The sequence below is a fragment of the Scyliorhinus torazame genome, chromosome 4 (assembly GCF_047496885.1).
Source record: "Scyliorhinus torazame isolate Kashiwa2021f chromosome 4, sScyTor2.1, whole genome shotgun sequence".
NCBI classification, from domain to species: Eukaryota; Metazoa; Chordata; class Chondrichthyes; order Carcharhiniformes; family Scyliorhinidae; genus Scyliorhinus; species Scyliorhinus torazame.
Window position 1 is genome coordinate 46,758,382 of NC_092710.1, and position 18,247 is coordinate 46,776,628.

The following is an 18,247-nucleotide window of genomic DNA, read 5'->3' on the forward strand; positions in this document are numbered from 1 at the left end:
TTCCATTATTTTGATTACCGCTCAGTATTGTTGATTTCTCATGCTGACTTTGAGAGTGCAAATTTCATCGGCACTGGACTTTTGAAACAGCAAAAATTGCAGTTATTTCTGAAAGTTATTAGATTATAGCATTCTGCAGGGAGAAGTAAACAAACAGGAAATATTTTGTGAATTGGAAGTAATTAAACATGACTACAAAACTACAGTGGTATAATGCAGGACAAGACCAGGAGAGAGTTTTTACATTAACTGAAAATCTAGCAGAAATTCTTGAAAGTTGTCGACAGCAATTGCAATTTGGCAAACACGACGTTGTCACGGTTCATCCACTTTCCCAAAATCACCCTGCATTCTTTATTTTTTTTTCCTGTCGTTCATTGGGAACAAAAACGCTTTGAGACAAACTTGAAGCCCAGGCAGGGACTTAAACCCATCGATCTTCAGATTAAAAGTCAGATGCTCTACCGACTGCGCTTCCAGGGCCCATTCCAAACGCAGTCTTATAGCTCACTTCAAAGTCTCATATTGTATAATTTGAATTTCCTTCAATTGTAATTCAGCCTCACCAGCACATTTCCCTCGCAAGCAGACCGGCAGCCTCCCTTTGGCTTCCTTTCTCAAATACTTCAGCTTGTACTCGCTTTTTACCAGTGACTTGTGATGTGACAACTGTTTACCCAGGGACCTGCACTGGGACTTCAAGACTTTGAAGATTACGTTTAGTTCGGTGAGATCTGAGTGGGAAGCTACAGAGACAAAGATTGTATTTTGAGAGAGGGAATAAAAGGTATCATCTGGTGTTTGTTGTGGCAGAGTGTGAACGTAAATAAATTCATCTAGTAAACTAGCAAATTATGCAAATCGCAAAGTTTCAGGATATAAATAGATCTGTCAGCACCACATCATCATGGAAAATAACCCCATCCTTTATCCCGCCCGAGTCGTTCTTGCAAAGGTGCAGCAACATAAATCGTTCAATATAAAAGCAAATTACTGGGATGTAAAATCTGAAGGAAAAACAGGAAATGATGGAAAATCTCAGCGGGCCTGGCACCATCTGTGAAGAGAGAACCGAGTTAACATTTCGAGTCCGGGTCACTCTTCGTCAGAGTAAATCAATTAATCATTCAATCGTTGCTCACAGATGTCGCTAAAAAACATTCAAAATGTTCCTTCAGGATTACCGGAGGTAAATCCTGTCATGCATTCAAATAAAATACTGCGGATGTTGCGAATCTGCATGAGAAGCTAAACATGATAGGATTGAAGCTCAAAAATTCAGAGGATATATGTGGAGCCAGACACAGAGTTATCATTTCAAATCCGTGTGATCCTTAATCAGGGCTGAAGTGAGGAGTAAATGCAATGGAGTAGATGAGAAAATGGAAGTTGCGTGAAAAATGGAGCTATGAAAGGTTTGACATAAGAGTAGGGAGGGCATCTTCAAGGTTAGTGCCATGGAGATTTTGCCAATAAAATCAGCATTCACCATTAAATTGGAGCTTTTCATAACAGGTTACTTGTTTTGACATAAAGGTATGAAGGCACTGCTGAGGCGCATTAACCATCTAAGCCACAGCACCTACTGGCAGACCAGCTCTGCAAGTTTGGAGCAGATTTCCATTATTTTGATTACCGCTCAGTATTGTTGATTTCTCATGCTGACTTTGAGAGTGCAAATTTCATTGGCACTGGACTTTTGAAACTGCAAAAATTGCAGTTATTTCTGAAAGTTATTAGATTATAGCATTCTGCAGGGACTAGTAAACAAACAGGGAATATTTTGTGAATTGGAAGTAATTAAATATGACCACAAAACTATAGTGGTATAATGCAGGACAAGACCAGGAGAGAGTTTTGACATTAACTGAAAATCTAGCAAAAATTCTTGAAAGTTGTCGGCGGCAATTGCAATTTGGCAAACACGATGTTGCCACGGTTCATCCACTTTCCCAAAATCACCCTGCATTTTTTATTTTTTTTTCCTGTCGTTCATTGGGAACAAAGACGCCTTGAGACAAAGTTGAAGCCCAGGCAGGGACTTAAACCCATCGATCTTCAGATTAAAAGTCAGATGCTCTACCGACTGCGCTTCCAGGGCCCATTCCAAACGCAGTCTTATAGCTCACTTCAAAGTCTCATATTGTATATTTTGAATTTCCTTCAATGGTAATTCAGCCTCACCAGCACATTTCACTCGCAAGCAGACTGGCAGCCTCCCTTTGGCTTCCTTTCTCAAATTCTTCAGCTTGTATTCACTTTTTTCCAGTGACTTGTGATGTGACAACTGTTTACCCAGGGACCTGCACTGGGACTTCAAGACTTTGAAGATTACGTTTAGTTCGGTGAGATCTGAGTGGGAGGCTACAGAGACAAAGATTGTATTTTGAGAGAGGGAATAAAAGGTATCATCTGGTGTTTGTTATGGCAGAGTGTGAACGTAAATAAATTCATCTAGTAAACTAGCAAATTATGCAAATCGCAAAGTTTCAGGATAAAAATAGATCTGTCAGCACCACATCATCATGGAAAATAACCCCATCCTTTATCCTGCCCGAGTCGTTCTTGAAAACGTGCAGCAACATAAATCGTTCAAGATAAAAGCAAATTACTGCGGATGTAAAATGTGAAAGAAAATCAGGAAATGATGGAAAATCTCAGCGGGTCTGGCACCATGTGTGAAGAGAGAACCGAGTTAACATTTCGAGTCCGGGTCACTCTTCGACACAGTAAATCAATTAATCATTCAATCGTTGCTCACAGATGTCGCTAAAAAACATTCAAAATGTTCCTTCAGGATTACCGGAGGTAAATCCTGTCATGCATTCAAAGAAAATACTGCGGATGTTGCCAATTTGCATGAGAAGCTAAACATGATCGAATTGAAGCTCAAAAATTGAGAGGATATATGTGGAGCCAGACACAGCGTTAACATTTCAAATCCGTGTGATCCTTAATCAGAGCTGAAGTGAGGAGTAAATGCAATGGTGTAGATGAGATGGAGTAGATGAGAAAATGGAAGTTGCGTGAAAAATGGAGCTATGAAAGGTTTGACATAAGAGTAGGGTGGGCATTTTCAAGGTTACTGCCATGGAGATTTTGCCAATAAACTCTGCATTCACCATTAAATTGGGAGCTTTTCATAACAGGTTACTTGTTTTGACGTAAAGGTATAAATGCACTGCTGAGATTTGAACTCAGGATCTCCTGTTTACTAGATAGGCGCTTTAACCATCTAAGCCATAGCGCCTACTTGCACATCAGCTCTGCAAGTTTGGAGCAGATTTCCATTATTTTGATTACCGCTCAGTATTGTTGATTTCTCATGCTGACTTTGAGAGTGCAAATTTAATTGGCACTGGACTTTTGAAACTGCAAAAATTGCTGTTATTTCTGAAAGTGATTAGATTATCGCATTCTGCAGGGAAAAGTAAACAAACAGGAAATATGTTGTGAATTTGAAGTAATTAAACATGACCACAAAACTATTGTGATACAATGCAGGACAAGACCAGGAGAGAGTTTATACATTAACTGAAAATCTAGAAGAAATTCTTGAAAGTTGTCGACGCCAATTGCAATTTGGCAAACACGACGTTGTCACAGTTCATCCACTTTCCCAAAATCACCCTGCATTCTTTATTCTTTTTTCCTGTCGTTCATTGGGAACAAAAACGGCTTGAGACAAAGTTGAAGCCCAGGCAGGGACTTAAACCCATCGATCTTCAGATTAAAAGTCAGATGCTCTACCGACTGCGCTTCCAGGGCCCATTCCAAACGCAGTCTTATAGCTCACTTCAAAGTCTCATATTGTATATTTTGAATTTCCTTCAATGGTAATTCAGCCTCACCAGCACATTTCCCTCGCAAGCAGACCGGCAGCCTCTCTTTGGCTTCCTTTCTCAAATTCTTCAGCTTCTACTCGCTTTTTACCAGTGACTTGTGATGTGACAACTGTTTACCCAGGGACCTGCACTGGGACTTCAAGACTTTGAAGATTACGTTTAGTTCGGTGAGATCTGAGTGGGAAGCTCCAGAGACAAAGATTGTATTTTGAGAGAGGGAAAAAAAGATATCATCTGGTGTTTGTTGTGGCAGTGTGTGAACGTAAATAAATTCATCTAGTAAAAGCAAATTATGCAAATCGCAAAGTTTCAGGATATAAATAGATCTGTCAGCACCACATTATCATGGAAAATAACCCCATCCTTTATACCGCCCGAGTCGTTCTTGCAAACGTGCAGCAACATAAATCGTTTAATATAAAAGCAAATTACTGCGGATGTAAAATCTGAAAGAAAAACAGGAAATGATGGAAAATCTCAGCGGGTCTGGCACCACCTGTGAAGAGAGAACCGAGTTAACATTTCGAGTCCGGGTCACTCTTCGTCCCAGTAAATCAATTAATCATTCAATCGTTGCTCACAGATGTCGCTAAAAAACAATCAAAATGTTCCTTCAGGATTACCGGAGGTAAATCATGTCATACATTCAAAGAAAATACTGCGGATGTTGCGAATCTGCATGAGAAGCTAAACATGATAGGATTGAAGCTCAAAAATTCAGAGGATATATGTGGAGCTAGACACAGAGTTAACATTTCAAATGCGTGTGATCCTTAATCAGAGCTGAAGTGAGGAGTAAATGCAATGGAGTAGATGAGATGGAGTAGGTGAGAAAATGGAACTTGCGTGAAAAATGGAGCTATGAAAGGTTTGACATAAGAGTAGGAAGGGCATCTTCACGGTTCGTTCCATGGAGATTTTGCCAATAAACTCTGCATTCACCATTAAATGGGAGCTTTTCATAACAGGTTACTTGTTTTGACGTAAAGGTATAAATGCACTGCTGAGATTTGAACTCAGGATCTCCTGTTTACTAGACAGGCGCTTTAACCATCTAAGCCACAGCACCTACTTGCACACTAGCTGTGCAAGTTTGGAGCAGATTTCCATTATTTTGATTACCGCTCAGTATTGTTGATTTCTCATGTTGACTTTGAGAGTGCAAATTTCATTGGCACTGGACTTTTGAAACCGCAAAAATTGCAGTTATTTCAGAAAGTTATTAGATTATAGCAGGGACTAGTAAACAAACAGGAAATATTTTGTGAATTGGAAGTAATTAAACATGACCACAAAACTATCGTGGTATAATGCAGGACAAGACCAGGATAGAGTTTTTACATTATCTGAAAATCTAGCAGAAATTGTTGAAAGTTGTCGACGGCAATTGCAATTTGGCAAACACGACGTCACGGTTCATCCACTTTCACCAAATCATCCTGCATTCTTTATTCTTTTTTCCTGTCGTTCATTGGGAACAAAGACGCCTTGAGACAAAGTTGAAGCCCAGGCAGGGACTTAAACCCATAGATCTTCAGATTAAAAGTCAGATGCTCTACCGACTGCGCTTCCAGGGCCCATTCCAAACGCAGTCTTTTTGCTCACTTCAAAGTCTCATATTGTATATTTTGAATTTCCTTCAATGGTAATTCAGCCTCACCAGCACATTTCCCTCGCAAGCAGACTGGCAGCCTCCCTTTGGCTTCCTTTCTCAAATTCTTCAGCGTGTTCTCGCTTTTTACCAGTGACTTGTGATGTGACAACTGTTTACCCAGGGACCTGCACTGGGACTTCAAGACTTTGAAGATTACGTTTAGTTCGGTGAGATCTGAGTGGGAGGCTACAGAGACAAAGATTGTATTTTGAGAAAGGGAATAAAAGGTATCATCTGGTGTTTGTTGTGGCAGAGTGTGAACGTAAATAAATTCATCTAGTAAACTAGCAAATTATGCAAATCGCAAAGTTTCAGGATATAAATAGATCTGTCAGCACCACATCATCATGGAAAATAACCCCATCCATTATCCCGCCCGAGTCGTTCTTGCAAACGTGCAGCAACATAAATCGTTCAATATAAAAGCAAATTACCGCGGATGTAAAATCTGAAAGAAAAACAGGAAATGATGGAAAATCTCAGCGGGTCTGGCACCATGTGTGAAGAGAGAACCGAGTTAACATTTCGAGTCCGGGTCACTCTTCGTCACAGTAAATCAATTAATCATTCAATCGTTGCTCACAGATGTCGCTAAAAAACATTCAAAATGTTCCTTCAGGATTACCGGAGGTAAATCCTGTCATGCATTGAAAGAAAATACTGCGGATGTTGCGAATCTGCATGAGAAGCTAAACATGATAGGATTGAAGCTCAAAAATTGAGAGGATATATGTGGAGCCAGACATAGCGTTAACATTTCAAATCCGTGTGATCCTTAATCAGAGCTGAAGTGAGGAGTAAATGCAATGGAGTAGATGAGATGGAGTAGATGAGAAAATGGAAGTTGCATGAAAAATGGAGCTATGAAAGGTTTGACATAAGAGTAGGGTGGGCATTTTCAAGGCTAGTGCCATGGAGACTTTGCCAATAAACTCTGCATTCACCATTAAATTGGGAGCTTTTCATAACAGGTTACTTGTTTTGACAGAAAGGTGTAAAGGAACTGCTGAGATTTGAACTCAAGATCCCCTGTTTACTAGACAGGCGCTTTAACCATTTAACCCACAGCGCCTACTTGCACACCAGCTCTGCAAGTTTGGAGCAGATTTCCATTATTTTGATTACCGCTCAGTATTGTTGATTTCTCATGCTGACTTTGAGAGTGCAAATTTCATTGGCACTGGACTTTTGAAACTGCAAAGATTGCTGTTATTTCTGAAAGTTATTAGATTATAGCATTCAGCAGGGAGAAGTAAACAAACAGGAAATATTTTGTGAATTTGAAGTAATTAAACATGACCACAAAAATATTGTGATACAATGCAGGACAAGACCAGGAGAGAGTTTATACATTAACTGAAAATCTAGCAGAAATTCTTGAAAGTTATCGATGCCAATTGCAATTTGGCAAACACGACGTTGTCACAGTTCATCCACTTTCCCAAAATCACCCTGCATTCTTTATTCTTTTTTCCTGTCGTTCATTGGGAACAAAAACGCCTTGAGACAAAGTTGAAGCCCAGGCAGGGACTTAAACCCATCGATCTTCAGATTAAAAGTCAGATGCTCTACCGACTGCACTTCCAGGGCCCATTCCAAACGCAGTCTGATAGCTCACTTCAAAGTCTCATATTGTATATTTTGAATTTCCTTCAATGGTAATTCAGCCTCACCAGCACATTTCACTCGCAAGCAGACTGGCAGCCTCTCTTTGGCTTCCTTTCTCAAATTCTTCAGCTTGTACTCACTTTTTACCAGTGACTTGTGATGTGACAACTGCTTACCCAGGGACCTGCACTGGGACTTCAAGACTTTGAAGATTACGTTTAGCTCGGTGAGATATGAGTGGGAGGCTACAGAGACAAAGATTGTATTTTGAGAGAGGGAATAAAAGGTATCATCTGGTGTTTGTTATGGCAGAGTGTGAATGTAAATAAATTCATCTAGTAAACTAGCAAATTATGCAAATCGCAAAGTTTCAGGATAAAAATAGATCTGTCAGCACCACATCATCATGGAAAATAACCCCATCCTTTATCCCGCCCGAGTCGTTCTTGCAAACGTGCAGCAACAGAAATCGTTCAATATAAAAGCAAATTACTGCGGATGTAAAATCTGAAAGAAAATCAGGAAATGATGGAAAATCTCAGCGGGTCTGGCACCACCTGTGAAGAGAGAACCGAGTTAACATTTCGAGTCCGGGTCACTCTTCGACACAGTAAATCAATTAATCATTCAATCGTTGCTCACAGATGTCGCTAAAAAACATTCAAAATGTTCCTTCAGGATTACCGGAGGTAAATCCTGTCATGCATTCAAAGAAAATACTGCGGATGTTGCGAATCTGCATGAGAAGCTAAACATGATAGGATTGAAGCTCAAAAATTCAGAGGATATATGTGGAGCCAGTACCCAGCGTTTCAAATCCGTGTGATCCTTAATCAGAGCTGAAGTGAGGAGTAAATGCAATGGAGTCGATGAGATGGAGTAGATGAGAAAATGGAAGATGCGTGAAAAATGGAGCTATGAAAGGTTTGACATAAGAGTCGGGAGGGCATCTTAAAGGTTAGTGCCATGGAGATTTTGCCAATAAACTCTGTATTCACTATTAAATTGGAAGCTTTTCATAACAGGTTCCTTGTTTTGACGTAAAGGTATAAAGGCACTGCTGAGATTTGAACTCAGGATCTCCTGTTTACTAGACAGGCGCTTTAACCATCTAAGCCACAGCGCCTACTTGCACACCAGCTCTGCAAGTTTGGAGCAGATTTCCATTATTTTGATTACCGCTCAGTATTTTTGATTTCTCATGCTGACTTTGAGAGTGCAAATTTCATTGGCACTGGACTTTTGAAACTGCAAAGATTGCTGTTATTTCTGAAAGTTATTAGATTATAGCATTCTGCAGGGAGAAGTAAACAAACAGGAAATATTTTGTGAATTTGAAGTAATTAAACATGACCACAAAACTATTGTGATACAATGCAGGACAAGACCAGGAGAGAGTTTATACATTAATTGAAAATCTAGCAGAAATTCTTGAAAGTTATCGATGCCAATTGCAATTTGGCAAACACGACGTTGTCACAGTTCATCCACTTTCCCAAAATCACCCTGCATTCTTTATTCTTTTTTCCTGTCGTTCATTGGGAACAAAAACGCCTTGAGACAAAGTTGAAGCCCAGGCAGGGACTTAAACCCATCGATCTTCAGATTAAAAGTCAGATGCTCTACCGACTGCGCTTCCAGGGCCCATTCCAAACGCAGTCTGATAGCTCACTTCAAAGTCTCATATTGTATATTTTGAATTTCCTTCAATGGTAATTCAGCCTCACCAGCACATTTCACTCGCAAGCAGACTGGCAGCCTCCCTTTGGCTTCCTTTCTCAAATTCTTCAGCTTGTACTCACTTTTTACCAGTGACTTGTGATGTGACAACTGTTTACCCAGGGACCTGCACTGGGACTTCAAGACTTTGAAGATTACGTTTAGCTCGGTGAGATATGAGTGGGAGGCTACAGAGACAAAGATTGTATTTTGAGAGAGGGAATAAAAGGTATCATCTGGTGTTTGTTATGGCAGAGTGTGAATGTAAATAAATTCATCTAGTAAACTAGTAAATTATGCAAATCGCAAAGTTTCAGGATAAAAATAGATCTGTCAGCACCACATCATCATGGAAAATAACCCCATCCTTTATCCCGCCCGAGTCGTTCTTGCAAACGTGCAGCAACATAAATCGTTCAATATAAAAGCAAATTACTGCCGATGTAAAATCTGAAAGAAAATCAGGAAATGATGGAAAATCTCAGCGGGTCTGGCACCACCTGTGAAGAGAGAACCGAGTTAACATTTCGAGTCCGGGTCACTCTTCGACACAGTAAATCAATTAATCATTCAATCGTTGCTCACAGATGTCGCTAAAAAACATTCAAAATGTTCCTTCAGGATTACCGGAGGTAAATCCTGTCATGCATTCAAAGAAAATACTGCGGATGTTGCGAATCTGCATGAGAAGCTAAACATGATAGGATTGAAGCTCAAAAATTCAGAGGATATATGTGGAGCCAGTACCCAGCGTTTCAAATCCGTGTGATCCTTAATCAGAGCTGAAGTGAGGAGTAAATGCAATGGAGTCGATGAGATGGAGTAGATGAGAAAATGGAAGATGCGTGAAAAATGGAGCTATGAAAGGTTTGACATAAGAGTCGGGAGGGCATCTTAAAGGTTAGTGCCATGGAGATTTTGCCAATAAACTCTGCATTCACTATTAAATTGGAAGCTTTTCATAACAGGTTCCTTGTTTTGACGTAAAGGTATAAAGGCACTGCTGAGATTTGAACTCAAGATCCCCTGTTTACTAGACAGGCGCTTTAACCATTTAACCCACAGCGCCTACTTGCACACCAGCTCTGCAAGTTTGGAGCAGATTTCCATTATTTTGATTACCGCTCAGTATTGTTGATTTCTCATGCTGACTTTGAGAGTGCAAATTTCATCGGCACTGGACTTTTGAAACTGCAAAAATTGCAGTTATTTCTGAAAGTTATTAGATTATAGCATTCTGCAGGGAGAAGTAAACAAACAGGAAATATTTTGTGAATTGGAAGTAATTAAACATGACCACAAAACTACAGTGGTATAATGCAGGACAAGACCAGGAGAGAGTTTTTACATTAACTGAAAATCTAGCAGAAACTCTTGAAAGTTGTCGACGGCAATTGCAATTCGGCAAACACGACGTTGTCACGGTTCAGCCACTTTCCCAAAATCACCCTGCATTCTTTATTTTTTTTTCCTGTCGTTCATTGGGAACAAAAACGCCTTGAGACAAACTTGAAGCCCAGGCAGGGACTTAAACCCATCGACCTTCAGATTAAAAGTCAGATGCTCTACCGACTGCGCTTCCAGGGCCCATTCCAAACACAGTCTTATAGCTCACTTCAATGTCCCATATTGTACATATTGAATTTCCTTCAATGGTAATTCAGCCTCACCAGCACATTTCCCTCGCAAGCAGACCGGCAGCCTCCCTTTGGCTTCCTTTCTCAAATTCTTCAGCTTGTACTCGCTTTTTACCAGTGACTTGTGATCTGACAACTGTTTATCCAGGGACCTGCACTGGGACTTCAAGACTTTGAAGATTACGTTTAGTTCGGTGAGATCTGAGTGGGAGGCTACAGAGACAAAGATTGTATTTTGAGAGAGGGAATAAAAGGTATCATCTGGTGTTTGTTATGGAAGAGTGTGAACGTAAATAAATTCATCTAGTAAATTAGCAAATTATGCAAATCGCAAAGTTTCAGGATAAAAATAGATCTGTCAGCACCACATCATCATGGAAAATAACCCCATCCTTTATCCCGCCCGAGTCGTTCTTGCAAACGTGCAGCAACATAAATCGTTCAATATAAAAGCAAATTACTGCGGATTTAAAATCTGAAAGAAAATCAGGAAATGATGGAAAATCTCAGCGGGCCTGGCACCATGGGTGAAGAGAGAACCGAGTTACCATTTCGAGTCCGGGTCACTCTTCGTCACAGTAAATCAATTAATCATTCAATCGTTGCTCACAGATGTCGCTAAAAAACATTCAAAATGTTCCTTCAGGATTACCGGAGGTAAATCCTGTCATGCATTCAAAGAAAATACTGCGGATGTTGCGAATCTGCATGAGAAGCTAAACATGATAGGATTGAAGCTCAAAAATTCAGAGGATATATGTGGAGCCAGACCCCGCGTTTCAAATCCGTGTAATCCTTAATCAGAGCTGAAGTGAGGAGTAAATGCAATGGAGTCGATGAGATGGAGTTAGATGAGAAAATGGAAGTAGCGTGGAAAATGGAGCTATGAAAGGTTTGACATAAGAGTAGGGAGAGCATATTCAAGGTTAGTGCCATGGAGATGTTGCCAATAAACTCTGCATTCACCATTAAATTGGGAGCTTTTCATAACAGGTTACTTGTTTTGACGTAAAGGTATAAAGGCACTGCTGAGATTTGAACTCATGATCCCCTGTTTACTAACCTGTTTACTAGACAGGCGCTTTAACCATCTAAGCCACAGCACCTACTTGCACACCAGCTCTGCAAGTTTGGAGCAGATTTCCATTATTTTGATTACCGCTCAGTATTGTTGATTTCTCATGCTGACTTTGAGAGTGCAAATTTCATTGGCACTGGACTTTTGAAACTGCAAAAATTGCAGTTATTTCTGAAAGTTATTAGATTATAGCAGGGACTAGTAAACAAACAGGAAATATTTTGTGAATTGGAAGTAATTCAACATGACCACAAAACTATAGTGGTATAATGCAGGACAAGACCAGGAGAGAGTTTTTACATTAACTGAAAATCTAGCAGAAATTGTTGAAAGTTGTCGACGGCAATTGCAATTTGGCAAACACGACGTTGTCACGGTTCATCCACTTTCCCAAAATCACCCTGCATTCTTTATTCTTTTTTCCTGTCGTTCATTGGGAACAAAAACACCTTGAGACAAAGTTGAAGCCCAGGCAGGGACTGAAACCCATCGATCTTCAGATTAAAAGTCAGATGCTCTACCGACTTTGCTTCCAGGGCCCATTCCAAACGCAGTCTTATAGCTCACTTCAAAGTCTCATATTGTATATTTTGAATTTCCTTCAATGGTAATTCAGCCTCACCAGCACATTTCTCTCGCAAGCAGACCGGCAGCCTCCCTTTGGCTTCCTTTCTCAAATTCTTCAGCTTGTTCTCGCTTTTTGCCAGTGACTTGTGATGTGACAACTGTTTACCTAGGGACCTGCACTGGGACTTCAAGACTTTAAAGATTACGTTTAGTTCGGTGAGATCTGAGTGGGAAGCTACAGAGACAAAGATTGTATTTTGAGAGAGGGAATAAAAGGTATCATCTGGTGTTTGTTGTGGCAGTGTGTGAACGTAAATAAATTCATCTAGTAAACTAGCAAATTATGCAAATCGCAAAGTTTCAGGATATAAATAGATCTGTCAGCACCACATCATCATGGAAAATAACCCCATCCTTTATCCCGCCCGAGTCGTTCTTGCAAACGTGCAGCAACATAAATCGATCAATATAAAAGCAAATTACTGCGGATGTAAAATCTGAAAGAAAATCAGGAAATAATGGAAAATCTCAGCGGGTCTGGCACCATGTGTGAAGAGAGAACCGAGTTAACATTTCGAGTCCGGGTCAATCTTCGTCACAGTAAATCAATTAATCATTCAATCATTGCTCACAGATGTCGCTAAAAAACATTCAAAATGTTCCTTCAGGATTACCGGAGGTAAATCCTGTCATGCATTCAAACAAAATACTGCGGATGTTGCGAATCTGCATGAGAAGCTAAACATGATCGAATTGAAGCTAAAAAATTGAGAGGATATATGTGGAGCCAGACACAGCGTTTCAAATCCGTGTGATCCTTAATCAGAGCTGAAGTGAGGAGTAAATGCAATGGAGTAGATGAAATGGAGTAGATGAGAAAATGGAAGTTGCGTGAAAAATGGAGCTATGAAAGGTTTGACATAAGAGTCGGGAGGGCATCTTAAATGTTAGTGCCATGGAGATTTTGCCAATAAACTCTGCATTCACCATTAAATTGGGAGCTTTTCATAACAGATTCCTTGTTTTGACGTAAAGGTATAAATGCACTGCTGAGATTTGAACTCAGGATCTCCTATTTACTAGACAGGCGCTTTAACCATCTAAGCCACAGCGCCTACTTGCACACCAGCTCTGCAAGTTTGGAGCAGATTTCCATCATTTTGATTACCGCTCAGTATTGTTGATTTCTCATGCTGACTTTGAGAGTGCAAATTTAATTGGCACTGGACTTTTGAAACTGCAAAAATTGCTGTTATTTCTGAAAGTTATTAGATTATAGCATTCTGCAGGGAGAAGTTAACAAACAGGAAATATTTTGTGAATTGGAAGTAATTAAACATGACCACAAAACTATTGTGATACAATGCAGGACAAGACCAGGAGAGAGTTTTTACATTAACTGAAAATCTAGCAAAAATTCTTGAAAGTTGACGACGGCAATTGCAATTTGGCAAACACGACGTTGTCACGGTTCATCCACTTTCCCAAAATCACCCTGCATTCTTTATTCTTTTTTCCTGTCGTTCATTGGGAACAAAAACACCTTGAGACAAAGTTGAAGCCCAGGCAGAGACTGAAACCCATCGATCTTCAGATTAAAAGTCAGATGCTCTACCGACTTTGCTTCTAGGGCCCATTCCAAACGCAGTCTTATAGCTCACTTCAAAGTCTCATATTGTATATTTTGAATTTCCTTCAATGGTAATTCAGCCTCACCAGCACATTTCTCTCGCAAGCAGACCGGCAGCCTCCCTTTGGCTTCCTTTCTCAAATTCTTCAGCTTGTTCTCGCTTTTTACCAGTGACTTGTGATTTGACAACTGTTTACCCAGGGACCTGCACTGGGACTTCAAGACTTTGAAGATTACGTTTAGTTCGGTGAGATCTGAGTGGGAAGCTACAGAGACAAAGATTGTATTTTGAGAGAGGGAATAAAAGGTATCATCTGGTGTTTGTTGTGGCAGTGCGTGAACGTAAATAAATTCATCTAGTAAACTAGCGAATTATGCAAATCGCAAAGTTTCAGGATATAAATAGATCTGTCAGCACCACATCATCATGGAAAATAACCCCATCCTTTATACCGCCCGAGTCGTTCTTGCAAACGTGCAGCAACATAAATCGTTCAATATAAAAGCAAATTACTGCGGATGTAAAATCTGAAAGAAAAACAGGAAATGATGGAAAATCTCAGCGGGTCTGGCACCACCTGTGAAGAGAGAACCGAGTTAACATTTCGAGTCCGGGTCACTCTTCGTCACAGTAAATCAATTAATCATTCAATCGTTGCTCACAGATGTCGCTAAAAAACATTCAAAATGTTCCTTCAGGATTACCGGAGTTAAATCCTGTCATGCATTCAAAGAAAATACTGCGGATGTTGCAAATCTGCATGAGAAGCTAAACATGATAGGATTGAAGCTCAAAAATTCAGAGGATATATGTGGAGCCAGACACAGAGTTAACATTTCAAATCCGTGTGATCCTTAATCAGAGCTGAAGTGAGGAGTAAATGCAATGGAGTAGATGAGATGGAGTAGATGAGAAAATGGAAGTTGCGTGAAAAATGGAGCTATGAAAGGTTTGACATAAGAGTAGGGAGAGCATCTTCAAGGGTAGTGCCATGGAGAAGTTGTCAATAAACTCTGCATTCACCATTACATTGGGAGCTTTTCACAACAGGTATAAAGGCACTGCTAAGATTTGAACTCAGGATCTCCTATTTACTAGACAGGCGCTTTAACCATCTAAGCCACAGCGCCTACTTGCACACCAGCTCTGCAAGTTTGGAGCAGATTTCCATCATTTTGATTACCGCTCAGTATTGTTGATTTCTCATGCTGACTTTGAGAGTGCAAATTTAATTGGCACTGGACTTTTGAAACTGCAAAAATTGCTGTTATTTCTGAAAGTTATTAGATTATAGCATTCTGCAGGGAGAAGTTAACAAACAGGAAATATTTTGTGAATTGGAAGTAATTAAACATGACCACAAAACTATTGTGATACAATGCAGGACAAGACCAGGAGAGAGTTTTTACATTAACTGAAAATCTAGCAAAAATTCTTGAAAGTTGTCGACGGCAATTGCAATTTGGCAAACACGACGTTGTCACGGTTCATCCACTTTCCCAAAATCACCCTGCATTCTTTATTCTTTTTTCCTGTCGTTCATTGGGAACAAAAACACCTTGAGACAAAGTTGAAGCCCAGGCAGGGACTGAAACCCATCGATCTTCAGATTAAAAGTCAGATGCTCTACCGACTTTGCTTCCAGGGCCCATTCCAAACGCAGTCTTATAGCTCACTTCAAAGTCTCATATTGTATATTTTGAATTTCCTTCAATGGTAATTCAGCCTCACCAGCACATTTCCCTCGCAAGCAGACCGGCAGCCTCCCTTTGGCTTCCTTTCTCAAATTCTTCAGCTTGTTCTCGCTTTTTGCCAGTGACTTGTGATGTGACAACTGTTTACCCAGGGACCTGCACTGGGACTTCAAGACTTTGAAGATTACGTTTAGTTCGGTGAGATCTGAGTGGGAAGCTACAGAGACAAAGATTGTATTTTGAGAGAGGGAATAAAAGGTATCATCTGGTGTTTGTTGTGGCAGTGTGTGAACGTAAATAAATTCATCTAGTAAACTAGCAAATTATGCAAATCGCAAAGTTTCAGGATATAAATAGATCTGTCAGCACCACATCATCATGGAAAATAACCCCATCCTTTATCCCGCCCGAGTCCTTCTTGCAAACGTGCAGCAACATAAATCGATCAATATAAAAGCAAATTACTGCGGATGTAAAATCTGAAAGAAAATCAGGAAATGATGGAAAATCTCAGCGGGTCTGGCACCATGTGTGAAGAGAGAACCGAGTTAACATTTCGAGTCCGGGTCACTCTTCGTCACAGTAAATCAATTAATCATTCAATCATTGCTCACAGATGTCGCTAAAAAACATTCAAAATGTTCCTTCAGGATTACCGGAGGTAAATCCTGTCATGCATTCAAAGAAAATACTGCGGATGTTGCGAATCTGCATGAGAAGCTAAACATGATCGAATTGAAGCTCAAAAATTGAGAGGATATATGTGGAGCCAGACACAGCGTTTCAAATCCGTGTGATCCTTAATCAGAGCTGAAGTGAGGAGTAAATGCAATGGAGTAGATGAAATGGAGTAGATGAGAAAATGGAAGTTGCGTGAAAAATGGAGCTATGAATGGTTTGACATAAGAGTCGGGAGGGCATCTTAAATGTTAGTGCCATGGAGATTTTGCCAATAAACTCTGCATTCACCATTAAATTGGGAGCTTTTCATAACAGATTCCTTGATTTGACGTAAAGATATAAATGCACTGCTGAGATTTGAACTCAGGATCTCCTGTTTACTAGACAGGCGCTTTAACCATCTAAGCCACAGCACCTACTTGCACAACAGCTCTGCAAGTTTGGAGCAGATTTCCATTATTTTGATTACCGCTCAGTATTGTTGATTTCTCATACTGACTTTGAGAGTGCAAATTTCATTGGCACTGGACTTTTGAAACTGCAAAAATTGCTGTTATTTCTGAAAGTTATTAGATTATAGCATTCTGCTGGGAGAAGTAAACAAACAGGAAATATTTTGTGAATTTGAAGTAATTAAACATGACCACAAAACTATTGTTATACAATGCAGGACAAGACCAGGAGAGAGTTTATACATTAACTGAAAATTTAGCAGTAATTCTTTAAAGTTGTCGACGCCAATTGCAATTTAGCAAACACGACGTTGTCACAGTTCATCCACTTTCCCAAAATCACCCTGCATTCTTTATTCTTTTTTCCTGTCGTTCATTGGGAACAAAAACGCCTTGAGACAAAGTTGAAGCCCAGGCAGGGACTTAACCCATCGATCTTCAGATTAAAAGTCAGATGCTCTACCGACTGCGCTTCCAAGGCCCATTCCAAACGCAGTCTTAGAGCTCACTTCAAAGTCTCATATTGTATATTTTGAATTTCCTTCAATGGTAATTCAGCCTCACCAGCACCTTTCCCTCGCAAGCAGACTGGCAGCCTCCCTTTGGCTTCCTTTCTCAAATTCTTCAGCTTGTTCTCGCTTTTTACCAGTGACTTGTGATTTGACAACTGTTTACCCAGGGACCTGCACTGGGACTTCAAGACTTTGAAGATTACGTTTAGTTCGGTGAGATCTGAGTGGGAAGCTACAGAGACAAAGATTGTATTTTGAGAGAGGGAATAAAAGGTATCATCTGGTGTTTGTTGTGGCAGTGCGTGAACGTAAATAAATTCATCTAGTAAACTAGCGAATTATGCAAATCGCAAAGTTTCAGGATATAAATAGATCTGTCAGCACCACATCATCATGGAAAATAACCCCATCCTTTATACCGCCCGAGTCGTTCTTGCAAACGTGCAGCAACATAAATCGTTCAATATAAAAGCAAATTACTTCGGATGTAAAATCTGAAAGAAAAACAGGAAATGATGGAAAATCTCAGCGGGTCTGGCACCACCTGTGAAGAGAGAACCGAGTTAACATTTCGAGTCCGGGTCACTCTTCGTCACAGTAAATCAATTAATCATTCAATCGTTGCTCACAGATGTCGCTAAAAAACATTCAAAATGTTCCTTCAGGATTACCGGAGGTAAATCCTGTCATGCATTCAAAGAAAATACTGCGGATGTTGCAAATCTGCATGAGAAGCTAAACATGATAGGATTGAAGCTCAAAAATTCAGAGGATATATGTGGAGCCAGACACAGAGTTAACATTTCAAATCCGTGTGATCCTTAATCAGAGCTGAAGTGAGGAGTAAATGCAATGGAGTAGATGAGATGGAGTAGATGAGAAAATGGAAGTTGCGTGAAAAATGGAGCTATGAAAGGTTTGACATAAGAGTAGGGAGAGCATCTTCAAGGGTAGTGCCATGGAGATGTTGCCAATAAACTCTGCATTCACCATTAAATTGGGAGCTTTTCACAACAGGTATAAAGGCACTGCTGAGATTTGAACTCAGGATCTCCTGTTTACTAGACAGGCGCTTTAACCATCTAAGCCACAGCGCCTACTTGCACACCAGCTCTGCAAGTTTGGAGCAGATTTCCATCATTTTGATTACCGCTCAGTATTGTTGATTT

The 18,247-nt window shown here is 40.1% G+C and overlaps 6 non-coding genes across 6 annotated transcripts; all 6 read right to left on the reverse strand.

Annotated features, from left to right (window-relative positions):
- Positions 1–4,840: 4,840 nt before the first annotated feature.
- trnat-agu (transfer RNA threonine (anticodon AGU)) lies at positions 4,841–4,922 on the reverse strand. The gene has a single exon. It is a non-coding gene; the product is annotated as a tRNA-Thr (tRNA).
- Positions 4,923–8,159: 3,237 nt separating this feature from the next.
- trnat-agu (transfer RNA threonine (anticodon AGU)) lies at positions 8,160–8,233 on the reverse strand. The gene has a single exon. It is a non-coding gene; the product is annotated as a tRNA-Thr (tRNA).
- A 4,916-nt stretch (positions 8,234–13,149) lies between these two features.
- On the reverse strand, positions 13,150–13,223 carry trnat-agu (transfer RNA threonine (anticodon AGU)). Its single transcript has one exon. It is a non-coding gene; the product is annotated as a tRNA-Thr (tRNA).
- Positions 13,224–14,795: 1,572 nt separating this feature from the next.
- On the reverse strand, positions 14,796–14,869 carry trnat-agu (transfer RNA threonine (anticodon AGU)). Its single transcript has one exon. It is a non-coding gene; the product is annotated as a tRNA-Thr (tRNA).
- A 1,587-nt stretch (positions 14,870–16,456) lies between these two features.
- On the reverse strand, positions 16,457–16,538 carry trnat-agu (transfer RNA threonine (anticodon AGU)). Its single transcript has one exon. It is a non-coding gene; the product is annotated as a tRNA-Thr (tRNA).
- Positions 16,539–18,101: 1,563 nt separating this feature from the next.
- trnat-agu (transfer RNA threonine (anticodon AGU)) lies at positions 18,102–18,175 on the reverse strand. The gene has a single exon. It is a non-coding gene; the product is annotated as a tRNA-Thr (tRNA).
- Positions 18,176–18,247: the final 72 nt, after the last annotated feature.